This window comes from Hibiscus syriacus, unplaced genomic scaffold (genome assembly GCF_006381635.1).
Source record: "Hibiscus syriacus cultivar Baekdansim isolate YM2019G1 unplaced genomic scaffold, ASM638163v2 tig00110889_pilon, whole genome shotgun sequence".
NCBI classification, from domain to species: Eukaryota; Viridiplantae; Streptophyta; class Magnoliopsida; order Malvales; family Malvaceae; genus Hibiscus; species Hibiscus syriacus.
The window spans coordinates 1,260,800-1,278,536 of record NW_024062899.1 but is presented as its reverse complement, the minus strand read 5'-3'; positions in this window follow the sequence as shown (position 1 = coordinate 1,278,536).

Below are 17,737 nucleotides of genomic sequence, written 5' to 3'. Positions count from 1 at the left end.
AATATAGTCTGGACAAAAATGTATCGAAACTTGATGTATTTGTGTCGATACTTCATGTATATATGTTTTCTCATAAACCGGTACATTTAGACCGGTTATATTATTAATTTACCTATTACATTATAATTATAGTTTTCGATGTTTTTGGGATCGACACTTGTTATAAATGTATCGACACTTTTTAGTGCACTTGGTTTTGAAATACATTATGGAGAAAAAGTATCAACACTTGTTATATTTGTGTCGATACTTTTTGTACACCTATTTTCTCAAAAACTGGTATATTTAGACCGGTTACATGAATAATTTACCTATTACATTATAATTATGTTTTTCGATATTTTCGGGATCGACACTTGTTTTAAATGTATCGACCCTTTTATGTGCACTTGGTTTTGAAATACATTCTGGACCAAAAGTATCGACACTTGTTCTATTTGTGTCGATACTGTTTGTACACCTATTTTCTCAAAAACCGGTATATTTAGACCGGTTATATTGCTAATTTACCTAATACATTATAATTATGGTTTTCGATGTTTTTGGGATCGACACTTGTTATAAATGTATCGACACTTTTTAGTGCACTTGATTTTGAAATACAGTCTGGAGAAAAAGTATCGACACTTGTTAGATTTGTGTCTATACTTTTTGTACACATTTTTCTCAAAAACTGGTATATTTAGACCTTTTACATAAATAATTTACCTATTACATTATAATTATGTTTTTCGATATTTTCGGGATCGACACTTGTTTTAAATGATTCGACACTTTTATGTGCACTTGGTTCTGAAATACATTCTGGACCAAAAGTATCGACACTTGTTCTATTTGTGTCGATACATTTTGTACATTATAATTATGGTTTTCGATGTTTTTGGGATCGACATTTGTTATATATGTATTGACACTTTTTAGTGCACTTGGTTTTGAAATACAGTCTGGAGAAAAAGTATCGACACTTGTTAGATATGTGTCGATACTTTTTGTACACATGTTTTCTAAAAATCGGTATATTTAGACCTTTTACATGAATAATTTACATATTACATTATAATTATGTTTTTCGATGTTTTTGGGATCAACACTTGTTTTAAATGTATCGACACTTGTTTTATTTGTGTCGATACATTTTGTACACCTGTTTTCTCAATAAACCCGTATATTTGAAAAAGGTAAGTAAGTGTTACCTTAGAAATACATTATGGACAAATTCATTATGCATATTATCACTAATGTTGATATTTGAAAAAGGTAAGTTGTTACCTTAGAAATGGAATTTGATGTTTTCTCCCGATGCTTCCATTGAGTAAGTTGTTTTTAGGATGGATGGAATTTCGGTTTAGGACTAAAATTTACATTTAAATTCAAACTCTAATTATAAATGAAATGAAAATGAAATGCCATGTTAAATTGAACATGGAAATTGCATAATTGATTCATACTGTGTAATCAAACCAAAACATACATACACAATAAATTTATAGATAACAATGTTCAAATAATGTACCTACAACGAACTTAATCCGATGGAAAAGGGTTATCGCTAACGAAGTCCGAAACATTAGGCGCCTTCAACAAAATTTCCAAATACTCGCGTATTTTACCAGCTTTTGCTGAGGACATAAATAAATAATTTCAATTATCAAACTAATCAGGTGCAATTTTACTAACAAAAAACTAATTTTTTTTTTGATAAGGAACAAGAAACTAAATGAGCATAATTAGGAATAAATTTGTGTCATACTTAGAGCATCATCGTCCGAATAGGAAACAGCGTCGAAAGAATGTGGACATATGTAATTGTTTATCTAATAAGAAACATAAATTGTTAATCAACCAATCTATGAACAACTGTTTAACTATGAAAATATGGCATGAATGTAACTTATCGGATTATGAATCATTTTTCGCGGTGAATCATCGACCAACAGTGTATTTAGGGCGTTAAAATCAGTAAACTCGTTCCAAACATCATTGAGATCTTTACAGTAGGTAAACTTATCTTCTGTTTTGCACTTACATTGATCCTTCTTACAACCAATCGAACATAAATATGTAGGAATCTTAGAGAAATTAAAGTTAGCAAAGCGTAATGACAATCATCTTACCCAAACGAATAGAAAGTGGTCAGAGAACAAACGTAGTTTATCAAGTACACTGTCCATGTTATGCCTGAGATTGTAATCAAGTTTGAATGTTAACATTTAATTGTATATTAACTATTCTGGCTATAGTAATTTGAATTTCTCAATAGTTCTAACCTCATCTTGGATGACCAAATGGCAACAACAAAATTCTGTAAACAAAATTGCATAAATTCATATAATCCATTTCTGAGGCTAACATCTGCAACATGAAGAAAATGAGATTAAAGTTGTACGCTTATATGTTAAAATAATGGATACAAATTAACAAAATTGAAACCTTCTAGATGTCTTGGGATGTAGGCAAGGACACCATTGACATCAAAAATTACTAGTTTTCTTGCAAGCGGCGTTGAAGACACGATATACTTGTTTGGATCATCATCATCATTATCATCATCTTAATCGTCATCTTCATTGACCGCTTGGTTGTCCACATCTGTTAAAAGAAAATAAAATACATTTCAGAACGTGTAAATGTTTAGAAACATAAATAATTAATTACCTAACTCGTTTGATGTCGTTGTCGTAATTCGTCACGCAACATGGAGACTTCATCGCTCAATGATGAAATATCGGCTTGCATTCCGCTCACAAGGGAATCAATATACTCCCGAAAATTGACCATGTATTCCATCACTGTCGTAATTGTGACATCCTGTCCAACTTGAGCTTCTGGAGCTTCTTCCATCATTGCGTCTCCCATTGGTTGGTCATATTCATTGTCCTCCCTCTCTAGATCTAATCCGACATCCTTGACACGCTTCCAACTGACTTTTTCAACAAAATCATATCCCGTTTTTTTAACAAATAACATGTCAATCTTGTGGGTTAATCAAACAGGGGAGTCAAACGAAAAATCAATTTCTTTCTTATTCAACAGATGGGTGATGACACATCCATATGGTAGTGAAGTTGAAATTGATGTTCCCTTTGTGACTATATATACAATTGTATTAAAAATCATTTTAGCAATGTTTGGAGCCATTTTGGCTTTGGATTTATACTTTGCTATCCACCAATAATCGTTGTGTCGAAGCATTGAATGTTTTCCCCCACTAGGCTGAATAAACCAAGTCAGCATTTTGTGAAACACTCTGTACTCTAGATCTAGGTGAATTGGGCTATTTCTAGCAACCCGTTTAATTGTAGACCAATCTACATCATTTTCACTTGAATCCCTTTTATTCGCTACACCTAAACCCTTCGCAATAGTTTCCGGAGATATATATATATATATATCCTTCCCCATGACATGGGTATTAATTCCTATTATATTACTCTTATTAGGCTCATACTCGAAGGAAGCATTGTTGTAGAAGACTCTAACTAGGTTGGGATAATATTTTGGTTCTACACCAAGGAATTCAAGCCAGCCCCAAGATGTAAACGTGGATTTAAAACTAAAAGCATATTTATCATCGAACAAGAAACCCAAGTCAATGAGACGTTCGGGACGAATCTTCCTTACTTTAAAACTCCTTTTCCATCTTTCTTTCTCCGCATCGGATCTAAAGTTGTCAGTTTCGAACAACCTGATTTCCTCAGAAGGAGCGATTGTTTGAGAAGGATGTTGTGGTTGAGAAGAGCTGGGTTGGGAAGAGGTGGGTTCAGAAGAGATTTGAGAAAGACCCCGCTTCTGACACTGACGTTTTGGAGTTATTTTGGGTGTGGATGATGTTACATTGGAACAAAAACACATTAAGAGGAAAAAAAAGACCAAACTGCAAATCAAACAAACCCTAATTTATGGCAAACTATCAAAAAATCTACTTGAATATCTGATCGTAACAGTTATGAACGCTGGTATTCGTCGGAGTCAATGAGTTCTTTTTTGCCTTTAGGTTTAGGGTTTTTTGATTTGGAGTTTGTATCAGATTGATAATAAATGAAAAAACGAGTAATTTAAAAAGGTATCGACACAAGTTAATAATGTGTCGATACATTATGGTAACCTGTTTTCAATTTAAACTGGTATATTTAGACCAATTATATTGTTAATTTACCTATTATATTATAATTATGGTTTTCGATTTTTTTGGGATTGACAATTGTTATAAATGTATCGACACTTTTTAGTGCACTTGGTTTTGAAATACATTTTGGACCAAAAGTATCGACACTTGTTTGATTTGTGTCGATACTTTTTGTACACCGATTTTCTCAAAAATCGGTATATTTAGACCGGTTATATTGCGAATTTACCTATTACATTATAATTATAGTTTTCGATAGTTTTGGGATCGACACTTGTTACAAATGTATCGACACTTTTTAGTGCACTTGGTTTTGAAATACATTCTGGACAAAAAGTATCGACACTTGTTCGATTTGTGTCAATACTTTTTGTACACCTGTTTTCTCAAAAACCGGTATATTTAGACCGATTATATTTCTAATTTACCTATTACATTATAATTATGGTTTTCGATGTTTTTGGGATCGACACTTGTTATAAATGTATCGACACTTTTTAGTGCACTTGGTTTTGAAATACATTCTGGACCAAAAGTATCGACACTTGTTTGATTTGAGTCGATACTTTCTTTACACCTGTTTTCTCAAAAACCGATATATTTAGACCGGTTATATTGCTAATTTACATATTACATTATAATTATAGTTTTCGATGTTTTTGGGATCGACACTTGTTATAAATGTATCGACACTCTTTAGTGCACTTGGTTTTGAAATACATTCTGGACAAAAAGTATCGACACTTGTTCGATTTGTGTCGATACTTTTTGTACACCTGTTTTCTCAAAAATTGGTATATTTAGACCGGTTATATTTCTAATTTACCTATTACATTATAATTATGGTTTTCGATGTTTTTGGGATCGACACTTGTTATAAATGTATCGACACTTTTTAGTGCACTTGGTTTTGAAATACATTCTGGACCAAAAGTATCGACACTTGTTTGATTTGTGTCGATACTTTTTTACACCTGTTTTCTCAAAAACTGGTATATTTAGACCGGATATATTGCTAATTTACCTATTACATTATAATTATGGTTTTCGATGTTTTTGGGATCGACACTTGTTATAAATGTATCGACACATAAGTTTACCTATTCTCTCATTAAACCGGTATATTTTACCTATTAAGTTCCCAAACTTGGACAAAATATTGGAATCAAATCTTTGTGTTTATTAATTTTGTCATTATATTTCTATAACTTTTCCCATCTCATACATAATTACATTCACATACAAAATTATAAATCGTATACAAAATTAAAAATCTTATACAAATTAACCATGCAGTTACATCATCCCTTCCTTTTGTTATTCTTGTGTAGCATGGCAGCTTTTGTCATCTTCTCTCTTAGTTGATTTTGATTGTGGCTTACGAGATCGTTTAATATTCGCATACGATCTCATTCTCCAACAACCTATATTCAAATTGTCAGTACGTTAAGTATTGTAGACCACAACATTCAATCTACGACTTTTAACAATTTAACCGCAAACAATTTTTTAATTCTACTTACAAAATCACAAGTAGCCCCTCTAGAACCAATTGATTTCATCCACATCATCACATAAATGCCGCAATCATGTCCATTCGATTGCTCGTTCATCTTATCCTCCGCGAATTTGAATCTTTGCAAGGGGAAATTTCCTAGAGATCCACATGCTTCTACCCAAATGTGTTTCTTATTATAACTATCTAATATTTTCATCTGCATTAAAAAATATGAAGTTATGATCCAAACAAATTATGCATTATAATTGACATAATTTCCTTTCATACATACCAATCTCTTAGCATCATTCACTCTCTGTTTAGCTGCTTCAGATTTAAACAGACTATCATATACAGTTGCAACAATGTCTACCACTACCATATCCAACACCAACAGATACCAATGTAAATTATTATGGTTTATTGTGATCATGATCTGTAACAAATTTCACACCCAATTTGACAAAATTCAACATTATATATCCAAAAACATCATTTATGCCTATTTGTATGGTGTCTTACCTTCTCACAGTTGGTGAATTTCACATAGTTGGTGAATTTCACATAGTTATGAACATGAGACCCCAAAAACTCGCAATACCCTCAATACAGATGTTGTCAAACGCCTTTTGATGTAATTACGTGACAATCATTATTAATTTACCGTCTATAACATTTCTTTTCAACATTTATTAATTTAACTCACCGCTAAGTGGTATGGAATGTAGCCAATCGTCCGGCCTGACTTTTTAGAATCGTAGCATACTGTCAATGCGAGAAAATCAATAACCTAACAAAATTAATTACACAATCATAATATATTCAATAGGTTTTAACTTTTAATCTATGTATACTTACCACACCGCCAACCCATTCACTAGGCTTCAACATTGCAACGTCGGATACACTAGCGTATTGATTTCCCATTGAGATTACAGAACATCTGTATGAATCATTAGGATTAATATATTGTCATGAAATATTTAAATATCACTCACAAAGCAATATATTTAACTTACCCCGATTCTAACCCACTATTCCATAAATAATCACAAATTGCAACTTCGACCGGTTCAATTCCGCTTGGAATAACAGCTTTTTCAACCTACAGTTTTGCATACAAATTTTAGTCATAACAACATGATAAAAATCAAATTAAGTTTTCTTTTATTCAACTTACCTTCTACTTCTTCTTCTGGGGTGCATGACATTCCGAATCCAAATCTGCATCTATAACACTCTCCGGTGTATAGATGTTAGTGACATCCTTTCTCCTCATTTCCTCCATCTTTTCTTCTTCCTCCATCTTCTCTTCTTCAAATTTTTTCAATTTATCATATTTTTGCTCTACATAGCTCTTCATCTCTTTTATTTCACCCTTCATTTTCCCCCATTCATCCAAGTTTTTCTCAACCACCTCCTTTAGCCCCGAAAGTTCACTCCTCAATTCCACAACCTCCTTGACAACTACATCAATTTTTCCACCCGTCAACAGATTAAGTTCCCTCAACACCTCAACTTCATTCACCACTACATCTACATTTCCTTCCACTTCCCCCTTATGCCTCTCAAGTGTCTCTTCATCTCTTGATTATCTTTGATGAATATCAAAAAGGATTTTTTTAATATCAGCCAATTCAGACATCAAAATATCAAATTTAATCTGTTTTCCCTCACCGTAATCCCCCCGACCGTCATCCACCCCTCCAACCATCTATTCTTCCTTCTCCACTGCCTCTTCTGCGTCCTCTGCCTCATTTGCCTCCTCTAACTCCTTGACAATAACCTTCAAAATTAAATTTGTATTAAGACATTGATTATATTCTTAATATTATTTAATTACATTTATTACCATTTCTAGCTTCCTCGGTCTATCCAACTTTAACTTCGCCATCACTCTAACCACCTCTTCCTTCCCCCATGCACGGATGCGTGCCACTCCGTTTCTTTCATAAACCGACAAACTATCACAGCCCGACCAAAACTCGAACAGTGCAACCTGCATTTATAATAAAAGTTATCATTTTATATAATAATTATACTATCATTTTATATAAAAAACAAAAACATTCTTCAACTCAGTTACCTCTAAGATTGCTATGCACCCTTTGAGGTATCTATGGCTGCCCTTTTGAAAGGTGATTATTGATTCAATCAATCTCGAATGGACATATTCAACCCAATTGAATTCACCCTTCAAGCCTTCATCGCAAATGAGCTTCATATCGTCCTTGTTCATTGACGTATCACCCGTTGGACAAAGAAATATCCCGACAAGGTACAATAGAACTCGGGCCTTCAGGTCATCCCCCCGTAAGATCCACTTTTGATATCCTCTTCAACTTCAGCATATGCCACCTTATGATTCAAACCATTTTTGGAGGCAAGTGCTTTCCAGTTCTTACTCCTACAGACTTCTACAACACTTTTGCCATTATTTTGTACCCCCAAGACGGCTGCATCAGCCAATACCCCCAGAGGGAATGAATAATCACCATATTTAGCAATACATTGTTTGATATCAAATTGCTCCATCAAGCATCGACACAATTCCCTCCGAATTGGTCGATCCCCTACTCCTATCAACGATCCAAACCCCATTTCCCTCAGCACCTTCAACTGATCCTTCTCTTTAAGGTGTTCAATTAATGAATTCACCTTTTTATGCTGCACCTTGTCGACACTTCCTATATTTTTTAACAATATATAATGTTATTGTTCTTATATATCTTGTATCAACGTATTTACAAGTTTAATGAATACCTTCTTTTTATGTGTTTTCATCTGTTCTTTGTATTCTTTACTATCATTCCTTGACTGTGTGATGTAAGGTTCCTTTTCGGCATCACTCATCGAATTCCATTTCGACCTCACATCTTTTGTCACCTAATATTAAGCGTAAATATTGCTTAATCAATACATTAACGCTAAATAATACTCAATGTCAATTTCATTTTACATACCAAACCGCTGTGTGTGCCATCTTCCTTCATCCTTTTGCATTCGGCCATACTGTCAACATTTAAAATTTGTAATCAATTTAAAGTTTTAATCCAATTACCATTTCAACAATAATAACAAAAAGACTGATACTTACTATAAGTACATATATCTACCCTTTGGTTGCTTTCCTCCCATTGACTTCATTTTTCCTTCATATATCAGTTTGCGCAAATCAAATCAAATATTGCTTACATACACTTTATTCAATATACAAAAATTAATAACCACTCTTTGTGGTAAAACGGTTGGTCTTCAAAAGAATTTGAATGGCCACTACAACAAGTGTCGACACATTTATACAACCTAAAATATCATTTTCTACCTATAATATTATTTTTACCTATAAATATTAACTAAAAGTATCAATTCGGTCCCAAATGCTTCTTTACTTCGAAACCCCCCCAAACAACAACACATAAAAACCCTATTTCCTATTACTATAATAATAAAAAACTAGGGTTTCAACAATGTACCTTTCGATTCGATTGCAATAACAAACAAACAAAACTTCACGTAGAAACGCATTCTGAAATGCAACAACAATTACGCTTCGATTTTAAAAACTCTATCTATTTTTAGAGGATAGCTATGCCTTTATATTTACACCGGATATGTTATTTATATTTAATCGATACAACTACATAAGTGTCGATACTTTTATGTCAAGTGTCGATACTTTTATGTCAAGTGTCAATACTTTCGATATGATATTTACATATTTCTTTGAAAGTATCGATAATTTTTTACGCGTACTTATTAAAGTATCGACACTTTCAACATATCCGATATCTATTTACCGGTTTTGTCATTTTGAGATCGGATTTATCATATTTTTACCTGTTATATTGTTCTAGATCGATACATTTTCATAAAGTGTCGACACTTTTTAAGCGCTATAACTTCTTCTCTTTTAAATTCAGAAAGTGTCGATACTTATATTAAATTATCGACACTTTCAACATATCCGATAATTTTTTCCGGTTTTGTCATTTTTTAGACCTGTTTTATCATATTTTTACCTGTTATATTAGTAAAGATCAATACATTTTAATAAAGTGTCGACACTTTTTAAGCGCTATAACTTCTTCTCTTTTAAATTCAGAAAGTGTCGATACTTATATTAAATTATCGACACTTTCAACATATCCGATAACTTTTCCCGATTTTGTCATTTTTTAGACCAGTTTTATCATATGTTTACTTGTTATATTGTTATGGATCGATATATTTTCATAAAGTGTCGACACTTTTTAGTTTAATTTCAGAAAGTGTCGATACTTATTTTAAATTATCGACACTTTCAACATATCCGGTATCATTTTACTGGTTTTATCAATTTTGGGACCTGTTTTATCATATTTTTACCTGTTATATTGTTGTGGATCGATATATTTTTTTAAAGTATCGACACTTTATAGGCGCTATAACTTCTTCTATTTTAAATTCAGAAAGTTTCGATACTTATATTAAATTATCGACACTTTCAATATATCCGGTAGCGTTTTACTGGTTTTGTCAATTTTGAGACCTGTTTTATCATATTTTTACATGTTATATTATTATGGATCGATACATTTTCATAAAGTGTCGACACTTTTTAAGCGGAATAACTTTTTCTTTTTTAAATGAGAAAATCGCCTCAGTGACCAAAAAAAAGTTATAATATACGATTTTAACCAACTTTTTTTGGATTTGCCAAAATGACCAATAAAATCGCAACGCGAAATAAAAATCGCAACGCGATCCCCAGAATCGCAAATCAGTTTCCAAAATCGCAACGCGATTCTTGAAAATCGCAATGCGATAGTACAAATTCGCATTGCGATTTTCCAAAATCGCAACGCGAATATGAAAATCGCAACGCGAACACATAAATCGCAACGCGTATCCGTAAATCGCAACGTGTATCCGTAAATCGCAACGCGTATGGGTAAATCGCAATGCGTATCCGTATATCGCAACGCGTATCCGTAAATCGCAACGATAATACATAAAATCGCAACGCGTATCCGTAAATCGCAACGCGATATTTAAAGCGCCATTATAATCGCTACGCGTATTTTATTTTCAAATTACAAAAACGAATATTAAGACAAAATCCCGTAATCGCAACTCATAACCTAAAACCTAAAATCACAACTCAGTCCCATCTCCATCTCTCACTCTCTACTGCGAAGAAATCCGTCCCCATCTCCGAAGATTTCCGTCCCCATCTCCTGCGAAATCCCTCACAACCATTCACGGTCAGAAATCCCTCACAATATTCAGAAATGGAAAATCAACCTCCGAGGGTTAGTTTTTTTAATTATTTTTATTTTGAAATGTTTGCATTATTGTAGGTTTTTCATATTGAAACTGATGATAAGTTTACTGGTCATTTCAATAATAGATTAACCATTTCACTTAGATTTCATTTCGCGTTACGATTCTGTCGTTGCGATTTTCAAGTTAGTATTTGTCTTTGTCTTTGTTCTGTCTTTTGGTTGAAGTAATGCAATCCATTCAAGTTTCAATTTGCAGAAGAGTCGCAACGAGATAAATGAAAATCGTAACGAGAGAATGACTGTCGCAACGAGAGAAATGAAAATCGCAACGAGAGAATCGCAACGCGAAATGAAAATCGCAACGAGAGAATCGCAACGCGAAACCAAAATCGCATTGCGATTTCATTTCGCGTTGCGATTCTCTCGTTGCGTTTCATTTCGCGTTGCGATTCTCTCGTTGCGATTGTCATTTCGCGTTGCGATTATCTCGTTGCGATTTTCATTTCAACCCAAAGACAAAACAGTGTTGCAAATTTTAGTTTCAAGAATACTACTACTTTTTATGTTTATTGTTTTTGGTATATCTTCACAGTGTAGTTTTTGGTATATCTAACTTGGTATGTTTATTGTTTTTGTAGAAATTTTTTCGGCTCAATTGACCTTGAGAAATAAAGTCAGCCTGGCCACTACAATTGCTTCGAAGCTTTCACCTGCTCAAAGACAATTGTTTGAGGAAACCTGCTTCGGGCCATGGCTGAGAGTACAGCATCCGGGTGGAGATGCTAATTTGACCCATTTATGGCTTCAGACCATGACATCAAATCTACCCGACAGTATACAACGTGGTGAGGAAGAGATATGGTTTCATTTTCCACCAGCGTATACTTGTTTTGGGCGGAAGGAGTTCTGCTTAATCACTGGTCTACGATTCGGACACGATGATGTAGGCCGGTACACTCGTCATATCGCCCGCCCATCATGGTTATCCCGGGTTTTTCCGGATGAGTCAATGGAGAAGCCGAACCTACATGTCGACGACCTGAAGAAATTATTTAATAAGAAAGCTGGTTTCACTCGGATGGATGACGTCGATGTTGTCCAAGTATGCCTTCTACTACTTGTGTATGCCGGCTTTTTAGGCAGAGAGGCCAGACAACCTATTCATCGGGAGCTAATAATATTGGTAGAGGACCTGAATGCATGGAATCTGTTTCCGGGGGTTCATATATGGAAAGCTACCTGGACTAAGTTGTCGTCTGCCTTTGATGACCGCAAAAGTTTGCGGGGCGATAGGTCCAAATACACTTTGTCAGGCTTTGTTTGGGCCTTTAAGGTAAGAATTTCTATATAATGTTTCTAAAATTATAATTAATTATTTAACAATTACTAATTTTGTTATTATATTGTTTGTAGATTTGGATATTCGAGGCTTTCCCCAGCATGCGTACATATGCAATAAAAACGTCAAATGATATTCCCAGGGCTATTTCCTAGAAGAGGAAAACTCTGTTGGATTGGGAAGACTTAATACCATATGCGACAATAAATAATGTAAGTTAACACAAATACTTTCATATAATATATAAACAAGTTATTAATAGTAGACGTTTAACTTTGTTTGAGTTTTTATATTTTAGGAGGCCAACATTCCATTACAAAGACTGACACCCACGGAGGAAGAGCTTGCCACTGATTGGTGGCAAGCTAGTCAGAGTTTTTTTGATGGCACGGATGATGAGCAGCATCCACTTCCTCCAATTCGAGAGCCATCACCTCACCTAGAGCCATCACCCGATCGACCCGACTATACACCTCTAGAACGAGAGCCATCACCTATCCCGTCACATCATCGAGCCTCTTCTCCACCATCACCTCATGATAGGCGACCGGCAAAGATGCCACGACTCCTATCTCCCTGTTCTCCACCTCCACCTCCACGGGATGAGTCAAGGGAGTTACGTGATGAGGTCAATGCCTTGCGTGAGGAGATCGGTACTCTACGCGATAACGATGGTGCATGGCGTGTGGAGGTGTCAACTTTACGTGGTGAGGTTGCCGCTCTACGTGAGATGATAGTATCGTTACAGAATGAGGTTCATACTCTACGCAACGAGGTAAGTTTAAGATTTTCCATATTTAACTTAATGATAAATTTACTCGTAATTTCACTTAGATTAGCCATTTCACTTAGATTGCTTAGTAAATTTATTCGGTTGCTGCCAATTCTGCTAAACTGTGTATTCTTTAACACTGTGAAATAGTATTTGTCTTTGTTTTGTCTTTTGGTTGAAAGTAAATTTGTTCGGTTGCTGCCAATTCTGCTAAACTGTGTATTCTTTAACACTGTGAAATAGTATTTGTCTTTGTTTTGTCTTTTGGTTGAAAGTAAATTTGTTCGGTTGCTGCCAATTCTGCTAAACTGTGTATTCTTTAACACTGTGAAATAGTATTTGTCTTTGTTTTGTCTTTTGGTTGAAAGTAAATTTGTTCGGTTGCTGCCAATTCTGCTAAACTGTGTTCTTTAACACTGTGAAATAGTATTTGTCTTTGTTTTGTCTTTTGGTTGAAAGTAAATTTGTTCGGTTGCTGCCAATTCTGCTAAACTGTGTATTCTTTAACACTGTGAAATAGTATTTGTCTTTGTTTTGTCTTTTGGTTGAAGTAATGCAATCCATTCAAGTTTCAATTTGCAGAAGAAGAAATAGTTTACTTTCGCAACACGAAACTTAAAATCGCAACGCGAAACCAAAATCGCAACGCGAAATGAAAATCGCAACGACAGAATCGCAACGCGAAACCAAAATCGCAACGACAAGATCGCAACGCGAAACCAAAATCGCATTGCGATTTTTTCGCGTTGCATTTCGTTTCGCGTTGCGATTCTGTCGTTGCGATTTTCATTTCGCGTTGCGATTTTGGTTTCGCGTTGCGATTTTAAGTTTCGTGTTGCGAAAGTAAACTATTTCTTCTTCTGCAAATTGAAACTTGAATGGATTGCATTACTTCAACCAATAGACAAAACAAAGACAAATACTAACTTCAGGGTATTAGTTTGAAACATATTTTCTTTGTTATCTGATGCATTTTGTGAACTATGATAGAATAATGACTTGGGTGAATACAATGCAAGTTGAAACATATTTGTCTTTGTTTTCACTGTTTAAATATCATGTCTGTTTATTTACTGATTTTTGTATTTAATTATTTAGCGGCTCGATAGAGTGGATGCTTTACGTCGGGTTATGCTTGCACGACGGAGTTCACGCATCAGACAGCGTGCACGTGCTATTAAGTCTCCGTACACCCCAATAGTGCGAAGACACCGCAAGAAGAAGCCCGACTCGCATGTCATCCCTCAAGAGTCCACTCCTATCGTTGAAGAGGCCCCCCCTATCATTCCTCGAGAGTCCCCTCCCACCGATCAAGAGGCCACTGTCATCATTGAAGAGGTCCCTCCCACCATTCAAGAGCCCGATTCACATGGCGTCATATGTAGGCTTCTTGAGAAACCCTCTGACGTGCCGGACATGATGGATTCAAGTTGGCTCTCGTATGAGTTACCGGCCAGTACCATACCGGTATCTGAAGAGGAGAGGGAACAACTACCGGACACAATTCTGGATAACACCTTTTGGGCTAAGACCGCTGTTGATTTTTATCTACATGAGCGGAGCCAGGGTGTTTCACTGACATATGCAAGCTCACCGATGATATCTATTTGTTGCTTGATCGGTCTTGGTGGGGCGTATTATTAGGGGTCGAAGACAATGGCTATTTCGATGGGGGGGTAAGTCTTATATTTTTCTTATATTTCAATTTGATTAATTTTTTTTTAAATTTATGTAAGTCACTAATATATGTTTTTTGTAAAACAGCATATCGATGCGTGGGTGACACGTCTTCTAATAATAAGAAAACTTAAGAAAAATAAAATATACGATATACAATTATGCCGACGTCTTTTCACGCCGTTCACTTGAAGAATGCACGAGATGAATCATTTGATTTGGGCAATGGACAAGCTAAACTTTATCCTACATGGTGGGAGGTCGATAAGGTTAGTATTTATTTTAGATTGAGTTTAAAGGTTTTATGAAATAAGTGCGCAAATGAATGAATTATTACTTATGATTGCAGGTGTTTATCCCTGTTTTGGAACGTAAACATTGGATTCTCGTCGAGCTTCAGCTCTCATCCCTTAAGACAATAGTGTATGACAGCATGATAAATTACATATCATTGGCTGATTTAAGAGATGTTATTAAGGGATGGAGCTCTCATTTGGCTAAATTCTTGGATGCGATCAATTATTGGACTCGTTCTGGAAACAGAAGCCAAAGAAGCTCAATATTACAGTTATTAGAGACGAGACCGCGCCACAACAAACGAGCGGAGCCAGAGGAGATTGTGGTCCTCTCGTATGCTTGGCGTTGGAGCGTTTGACGACGGGAAGCATCAAGTATCTACCTCCCACCGATAGAGATAGAGCTGCAGTAGGCTTGTGGTTTCGGCATTATATGGCTAAATCGATATATACGAGACGCTGCCTACCTGCATCCGCGTTATAAAAATGTCCATAAACAATTGGTAAGTTTATATACTTTTGGTTTGAAAATGTTTGGTTAAGTACCTAGAATTCAATAATTTGCTGTTTGTAGGTTTTAGATGTGTAGAAAGTGTTGTTTGAGCAAATGTTTGGTTCTGCAGGTTAATCTCAGAAGTGAACTGCGTGAAAATGATGTATGGCTGCAAAAGTTGATTCAATAGTTTAATTGATTGTTTTTTGATTGTTTAATTGATTTGTAAAAGTTGATTCAATAGTAGATGATCGGAAATAAGAATTATTGCTTATTTTTGATTGTTTAATTGATTTGTAAAAGATGATTTGTAAAGTTGATTTGTGTAATTGATGCGAACATAATTCTTATTTGTGCTTGTTTAATTGATTGAAATGTAATGGTTGATTTTGTTGATTTCAATCTGCATTATGTTGAAGGCAAAAATGACTATCGCAATGCGAAATGAAAATCGCAATGCGAAATGAAAATCGCAACGAGAGAATCGCAATGCGAAATGAAAATCGCAATGCGGAAATGAAAATCGCAACGAGAGAATCGCAATGCGATTTTCATTTCGCATTGCGATTTTCATTTCGCATTGCGATTATCTCGTTGCGATTTTCATTTCGCATTGCGATTTTCATTTCGCATTGCGATTATCTCGTTGCGATTTTCATTTCGCATTGCGATTTTCATTTCGCATTGCGATTCTCTCGTTGCGATTTTTATTTCCGCATTGCGATTTTCATGTTGGGATTTTCATTTCGCATTGCGATTCTCTCGTTGCGATTGTAATTTCCGTGTTGCGATAGTCAAATGCATGCCTAATAGTGATAACAACTGAATAACAAGAGTTGGTTAAGTCAAAATGGTTGGCCTGAGTCATTAATTCAACTGAAAATGTTAAAAGTTCACACATAAAATCCACATAATACAACGTTTGCATATGAGCTTTTGATGGCAACGTTTACATAATACACATAAAATGTTAAATGTTAAAACGTTTACATAATACAACTGAATAACAACGTTTACATAATACAAAGTTCACACCATATGAGCTTTGGATTTTGATGAGGATCCATATTTTGGTAGAGGAAAAGATGATTTTGATGGCACTGGTGATCCACATGTCAACCTTGTATGACCACTTTCCTTGCACCGACTACATGCGATCTCTTCTTCTCTTACCCTTAGACGGTATACGATCGTGACTTTTTGGTCGGCCAGGTAGCCTTCTGTCCATGGCTGGTGGCAAAACTGTTTGTAAGTCATCTGGTATGTCCCACTCAGAAGGATGTGGAATAGGGTAGACAATCTCGGCATAAGTCTGTCGATAAACTTCTGTAGTGTAGCAATCCATAGCGTATGCGCTTGAATCATCTTGGTTTAAATGAAGAGCAACTTTTATAACATGGCCACACGGATAACCATATGTTTGCCATTTCATACAACTACACGTCTTTGCATTTAGATCGACTAGCCCATTTAAGTTATTATCCAGTACTTGAAACAAAGTGTTTGAACATGGTTCAACTCTCCATGACGTTGACTTCACAACACGTTTCGTTATCTTTTTTTCAGTCCATGGTGTAACACGATGTTCCAATGTTCCTGTAAATTTAAATAAACAATACTTAGTAAAATATATAATATGATAAGTTACGAATTCAAAGAAATAATACCTGCATGGTTTCTTTTCTTGTAGTACCACTGTTGAATAGAGGCTCGAAAAAACTCCATTAACATAGTAATGGGTAATTTCCGGGAATGACGACTTAGAGCGTTGATTGATTCTGCACTATTAGACGTCATGAAACCATATCTTACTCCAAGTTGATGTACTCTTGACCATCTTTCAAACTCGACATCTTCTAGTGTTTGAGCACACTGAGGCAAAACACGTCTTAAACAATTTATATGCTTATTGAAATCCACTTCCCGATAAGCTTTTACAGCCTTCCAGTATGTCCATTTGTGCTTTTTTATACCAGCAGACCTTGATTTTAGATTTCTATACAAATGAACACCACAAAGTCCATGAAAAGCATCTGGGAAACACCTTCTAACAGCGTTGTCAATTGAGTTTGCCCTATCGGATATGATTGTCAGATTGTGCTAATAAGTTTACTCCAAGTATCGACCTTTCAAATGTGCTCCGTCAACTATAAACTGGGCCGCATGCAAGTAATAAACGAACGAATCTACAAAATAATATACACAAGAAATATATCATTTAAATGTGAAATGCATGTAACTAACAAAATGAGTCAACAAATTATATTGA